Here is a 7467-nt window from a genome sequence, read left to right as displayed (position 1 = left end):
AACATTAAATCAAGTTTATTTGCAAACAACATTTACATTATATAAGTAAAAAATCATGTCCCCAACCGGACCTTACTGGCTTGTACATTGAAATCACTTGTAAAAATGTTGGTATTTGTATCCACGATACACCAGGGGGTTCGTTTACTTCCGCTCTTCATGCCCCTGGAATATGTCATGATAAAAATATATGGAACACAGCTAGCTGTTTGATTGGTGTCGGGAAACAAAATCTGATCGTTAAGATGATGAATCTATTTTGAAAATCTCAGAGGAGTGTTAACCAAGTTCAAAGCCAGTGAATGTAACGGTATTGAGACTTCGAGGCTTGTTAGATTACGTCAGTGGATAATTCTGTTTTTATTATTTATTTGTTTGCTGAGTGTATTGACCTGTGAACAATCAGGGTCATTTTGAGGTGGGGCGCCATTTTAGTAGTTGATGACTACCTTACAGAACAATAGGAGGACCGTCTAGAGGGATTAGGGTGGCTAAGGACATAACCACGACAACACAGACCGGCAGATTCTCAGCATCCCGAGAAACACCAATCAAAACCGGTTTGAAGCGTCCAGCCGCGTACCTCGGAACACTTACCAACTGAGCCATCAGTTTTCTTATTTTATCATCATAGAAGTTGGCTGAGCCCTCGATTTTGGCATGACATATTCCAAAGGTACAGAGAGCGAAAGTAAACGTAAACCATGGGGTATTGAGGATGTGTTCTTTGGTGTTAAGCTTGAAAGATAAAAAGCAGAGATATTTTGTAATTGATACTAAGTTAATAAAATAAGAAATAAGAAAGAGATCTGCAACATGATGTTGTAATGCCACATTTGAACTTCCCGCTAAGGACAGAGATGAGGAACCTACTTACCATCGCTTTTGAACATCTAGACGATGGGGGATTCCATCTACGGTTATATTGCCTCATTTAGATCATGGCAAACCTCATTCACATTTCAATATATAACACATAACTGTTTCCATTTTACAGAACCACAAGGTAAAACAAGACAAGTGTTGTGTTTGTATTTATTATTGAATACATCATTCTGTCATTGACAGTGGACGTGGTGGGTATTATATTGGGGTAGTGATAAGTATTTGTGACATTGGTGTTGGACAGTGGACGTGGTGGGTATTATATTGGATTAGTTATCACTAACTGTGACATTAGTGTTGGACAGTGGGCGTGATGGGTATTATATTGGCGTAGTGGTAAGTATTTGTGACATTGGTGTTGGAACGTGGACGTGATGGGTATTATATTGGGGTAGTGATAAATATTTATGACATTGGTGTTGGACAGTGGACGTGATGGGTATTATATTGGGGTAGTGATAAGTATTTGTGACATTGGTGTTGGAACGTGGACGTGATGGGTATTATATTGGGGTAGTGATAAGTATTTGTGACATTGGTGTTGGAAAGTGGACGTGGTGGGTATTATATTGGGGTAGTTATCACTAACTGTGACATTGGTGTTGGAAAGTGGACGTGATGGGTATTATATCGGGGTAGTGATAAGTATTTGTGACATTGGTGTTGGACAGTGTACGTGGTGGGTATTATATCGGGGTAGTGATAAATATTTGTGACATTGGTGTTGGACAATGTACGTGGTGGGTATTATATTGGGGTAGTGATAAGTATTTGTGACATTGGTGTTGGAAAGTGGACGTGATGGGTATTATATCGGGGTAGTGATAAATATTTGTGACATTGGTGTTGGAAAGTGGACGTGATGGGTATTATATTGGGGTAGTGATAAGTATTTGTGACATTGGTGTTGGACAGTGTACGTGGTGGGTATTATATCGGGGTAGTGATAAATATTTGTGACATTGGTGTTGGACAATGTACGTGGTGGGTATTATATTGGGGTAGTGATAAGTATTTGTGACATTGGTGTTGGACAGTGTACGTGGTGGGTATTATATTGGGGTAGTGATAAGTATTTGTGACATTGGTGTTGGACAATGTACGTGGTGGGTATTATATTGGGGTAGTGATAAGTATTTGTGACATTGGTGTTGGACAGTGTACGTGGTGGGTATTATATCGGGGTAGTGATAAATATTTGTGACATTGGTGTTGGACAATGTACGTGGTGGGTATTATATTGGGGTAGTGATAAGTATTTGTGACATTGGTGTTGGACAGTGTACGTGGTGGGTATTATATTGGGGTAGTGATAAGTATTTGTGACATTGGTGTTGGACAGTGTACGTGGTGGGTATTATATCGGGGTAGTGATAAATATTTGTGACATTGGTGTTGGACAATGTACGTGGTGGGTATTATATTGGGGTAGTGATAAGTATTTGTGACATTGGTGTTGGACAGTGTACGTGGTGGGTATTATATTGGGGTAGTGATAAGTATTTGTGACATTGGTGTTGGACAATGTACGTGGTGGGTATTATATTGGGGTAGTGATAAGTATTTGTGACATTGGTGTTGGAAAGTGGACGTGATGGGTATTATATTGGGGTAGTGATAAATATTTGTGACATTGGTGTTGGACAGTGTACGTGGTGGGTATTATATTGGGGTAGTGATAAATATTTGTGACATTGGTGTTAGACAGTGGACGTGGTGGGTATTATATTGGGGTAGTGGTAAGTTTTTTGCGACATTGGTGTTGTAAAGTGGACGTGATGGGTATTATATTGGGGTAGTTATCACTAACTGTGATTTACATTTGTTTTGTGGTATGTAAATTTATATTGAATTTGTATACAAAAATGATAACTTACATGTACTAAAGAATGTTTGATATGTTTTAAAGATTATAGTTCAGACACAAACATCTTGAACATTACACCTACAATGTAAACACAAGACAACATTACACCTACAATGTAAACACAAGACAACATTACACCTACAATGTAAACACAAGACAACATTTAAATTGTAGATCGTGGTGCCGCTGACAGTATTTCATCAATATATATATACCTTCTTAACCAACCAGGATAAAACTTATAAAATAGCTAGTTAGGTTGGTTTAAAAACTATATATACCTTCTTAACCAACCAGGATAAAACTGATAAAATAGCTAGTTATGTTGGTTTAAAAACTATATATACCTTCTTAACCAGCCAGGATAAAACTTATAAAATAGCTAGTTAGGTTGGTTTAAAAACTATATATACCTTCTTAACCAACCAGGATAAAACTTATGACATAAAATAGCTAGTTAGGTTAGTTTAAAAACTATAGATACCTTCTTAACCAACCAGGATAAAACTTATACAATAGCTAGTTAGGTAGGTTTAAAAAATATATATACCTTCTTAACCAACCAGGATCAAACTTACAGAATAGCTAGTTAGGTTGGTATAAAAAAAATATATACCTTTTTAACCATCCAGGATACAACTTATGACATAAAATAGCTAGTTAGGTTGGTTTAAAAACTATATATACCTTCTTAACCAACCAGGATAAAACTTATACAATAGCTAGTTAGGTTGGTTTAAAAAATATATATACCTTCTTAACCAACCAGGATAAAACTTATACAATAGCTAGTTAGGTTGGTTTAAAAGATATATATACCTTCTTAACCAACCAGGATAAAACTTATACAATAGCTAGTTAGGTAGGTTTAAAAAATATATATACCTTCTTAACCAACCAGGATCAAACTTACAGAATAGCTAGTTAGGTTGGTATAAAAAAAAATATACCTTTTTAACCATCCAGGATACAACTTATGACATAAAATAGCTAGTTAGGTTGGTTTAAAAACTATATATACCTTCTTAACCAACCAGGATAAAACTTATACAATAGCTAGTTAGGTTGGTTTAAAAAATATATATACCTTCTTAACCAACCAGGATAAAACTTATACAATAGCTAGTTAGGTTGGTTTAAAAAATATATATACCTTCTTAACCAACCGGGATAAAACTGATAAAATAGCTAGTTATGTTGGTTTAAAAACTATATATACCTTCTTAACCAGCCAGGATAAAACTTATAAAATAGCTAGTTAGGTTGGTTTTAAAACTATATATACCTTCTTAACCAACCAGGATAAAACTTATGACATAAAATAGCTAGTTAGGTTAGTTTAAAAACTATAGATACCTTCTTAACCAACCAGGATAAAACTTATACAATAGCTAGTTAGGTAGGTTTAAAAAATATATATACCTTCTTAACCAACCAGGATCAAACTTACAGAATAGCTAGTTAGGTTGGTATAAAAAATATATATACCTTTTTAACCATCCAGGATACAACTTATGACATAAAATAGCTAGTTAGGTTGGTTTAAAAACTATATATACCTTCTTAACCAACCAGGATAAAACTTATACAATAGCTAGTTAGGTTGGTTTAAAAAATATATATACCTTCTTAACCAACCAGGATAAAACTTATAAAATAGCTAGTTAGGTTGGTATAAAAACTATATATACCGTCTTAACCAACCAGGATAAAACTTATAAAATAGCTAGTTAGGTTGGTTTTAAAAATCGTGCCAAATGATTGTACAAAAGACACGAAATTAGTAATTAATACAAAAGACAAATTATGGACGTAGACTAGTCACTTAACTTTGGAAGTTTTTATTAACGTGTGAAGTCTAACATCACAAACACAACAGACGAAAGAAAACAAACATTGAGCATCCAAAATAATCGTAGCAGAGTAGCTAATACATACTGATAAAATGTGCATTACTTATATATCTCATCTCCATACATAATCACTCTCCATATATCGCTTATGGCTGGAAGACATGTCAATATAAGAAACATTAGTAATTTATATGTAAAACAGTGTAGCAAAACAAGTAAACTTTACATCAAATGATCAACTAATATAAAACTACATATGTACATTCAAACTTAATATAAAGAATAATAATTAAAAACCCGAAAGGCATAGGGACAAAATAAAACAAACAATGCACAATTTTGTTATACAATTAAAAGGGTAAATATTTTAACAAAATAGGTAATATGATTTCTTTTTTGTATTTGCTTAACGTCCTATTTACAGCCAGGGTCATATAAGGACGTGCCAGGTTTTGGAGGTGGAGGAAAGCTGGAGAACCCAGAGAAAAACCATCGGCCTACGGTCAGTACCTGGCAACTGTCGCACGTAGGTTTCGAACTTTCGACCCAGAGGTGGAGGACTAGTGATAAGGTGTCGGGACACCTGAACCACTCGGCCACCGCTACCCCCTAAATGTATGTAAGCAGTAGCTGGTGACAATTTTAACGGTGAGTTTCCTAAATTTTGTAAACGAATGTCGTTCTACAAAGAAGTATCAATAATGCCTAACGATAATCCGTACACGACCTCGGAGCTTAGAAAAAAAAGAGAATCAAGAAAAGGTTGAATAAAATTGCGAGGTTAACCAAAGCTATTTCAGACATTTATAAATCAAAATCACAACGAAACAAAGTTAAAACATGACCAAATGCGCGTATCACTTTTACGAAAATGTTCATGGCATTATTGGTGGGTATTCATTTTCCAATTTTAAGTCATATTGGCGCCTACTTAAAAGGGAAAATGCTACCATAAAGGTACATCAGGTGAATTGAACCAAAAGGTATTTTCTAAATAACATTTTTTCTACTGTTAGTCTAAGTGAGACCAGCGTTTCTCAATGCTCAATTTTTGGGCCACTTTTGTTTTCAAATCTTTCAATCTGCCTCTCGTCTATTTGCAGATAATTCTTTACTGCTGAAGTCATCATAATCTTGTCTTGAAATTCAAGAAACTTTGAATATTGATCTAGATAAGTCAAACACATGGGCTAAAACATGGTTGGTTACTTTTGAGCCCGATAGGACAGATGTGTTTTTTGATCGGTAATTTTGCAAACATTCATAATGATTAAGATTTACTGATCAATTTTAACTTTTAGTTCTGATGCAAAATGGGGAATATGCTTGCGAATTGTGGGATGGATGTGCTCAATTCGAATAGGAAAAGCTAGAGAATGCGCAAAGAGAAGAAACTGGAAACTCTTGTTAGCCGTAGAAAACGTAGAAAACTCTAACTGCTGTATAAGACGCACACCAAATTATCTCTGGGACTTCATAAATCATCTACTTCCATCTGTCATCGGTGAAAACCTTAAATTGAGACTCACTCTTTTATACCATCTACTCTTGACAGAATGCCTTAAATGATACAGTACGGATACTCCCTACCTTAGGTGTATCGAAGCCTTCGTTAAGGTCTAATTTAGATGTTAACACTTATTTATTTCTTATTATAGAGATATGATTTTTTCATAGAGATATAAGTCTTCTAGGTGTAAATGTATATTGTGTCACTACACTTCTAGGTGTAAATGTATATTGTGTCACTACACTTCTAAGTGTAAATGTATATTGTGTCACTACACTTCTAGGTGTAAATGTATATTGTGTCACTACACTTCTAGGTGCAAATGTATATTGTGTCACTACACTTCTAGGTGTAAATGTATATTGTGTCACTACACTTCTAGGTGTAAATGTATATTGTGTCACTACCCTTCTAGGTGTAAATGTATCTTGTGTCACTACACTTCTAGGTGTAAATGTATATTGTGTCACTACACTTCTAGGTGTAAATGTATCTTGTGTCACTACACTTCTAGGTGTAAATGTATATTGTGTCACTACACTTCTAGGTGTAAATGTATATTGTGTCACTACACTTCTAGGTGTAAATGTATATTGTGTCACTACACTTCTAGGTGTAAATGTATATTGTGTCACTACACTTCTAGGCGTAAATGTATATTGTGTCACTACACTTCTAGGTGTAAATGTATATTGTGTCACTACACTTCTAGGTGTAAATGTATATTGTGTCACTACCCTTCTAGGTGTAAATGTATATTGTGTCACTACCCTTCTAGGTGTAAATGTATATTGTGTCACTACACTTCTAGGTGTAAATGTATCTTGTGTCACTACACTTCTAAGTGTAAATGTATATTGTGTCACTACACTTCTAGGTGTAAATGTATCTTGTGTCACTACACTTCTAGGTGTAAATGTATATTGTGTCACTACACTTCTAGGCGTAAATGTATATTGTGTCACTACACTTCTAGGTGCAAATGTATATTGTGTCACTACACTTCTAGGTGTAAATGTATATTGTGTCACTACACTTCTAGGTGTAAATGTATATTGTGTCACTACACTTCTAGGTGTAAATGTATATTGTGTCACTACACTTCTAGGTGTAAATGTATATTGTGTCACTACACTTCTAGGTGTAAATGTATATTGTGTCACTACACTTCTAGGTGTAAATGTATATTGTGTCACTACACTTCTAGGCGTAAATGTATATTGTGTCACTACACTTCTAGGCGTAAATGTATATTGTGTCACTACACTTCTAGGCGTAAATGTATATTGTGTCACTACACTTCTAGGTGTAAATGTATATTGTGTCACTACACTTCTAAGTGTAAATGTATA

The 7467-nt window shown here is 34.8% G+C and overlaps 1 long non-coding RNA gene across 1 annotated transcript; it reads right to left on the bottom strand.

Annotated features, from left to right (window-relative positions):
• On the bottom strand, nt 1-6344 carry LOC117325758. Its single transcript, XR_004532375.1, has 2 exons — nt 2891-6344; nt 1-2830 (listed from the first exon to the last, which is right to left on the bottom strand). It is a non-coding gene; the product is annotated as an uncharacterized LOC117325758 (long non-coding RNA).
• Nucleotides 6345-7467: the final 1123 nt, after the last annotated feature.

The sequence above is a fragment of the Pecten maximus genome, chromosome 1 (assembly GCF_902652985.1).
Source record: "Pecten maximus chromosome 1, xPecMax1.1, whole genome shotgun sequence".
Lineage (NCBI taxonomy): Eukaryota > Metazoa > Mollusca > Bivalvia > Pectinida > Pectinidae > Pecten > Pecten maximus.
This window is presented reverse-complemented; position numbering and strand designations above follow the sequence as displayed.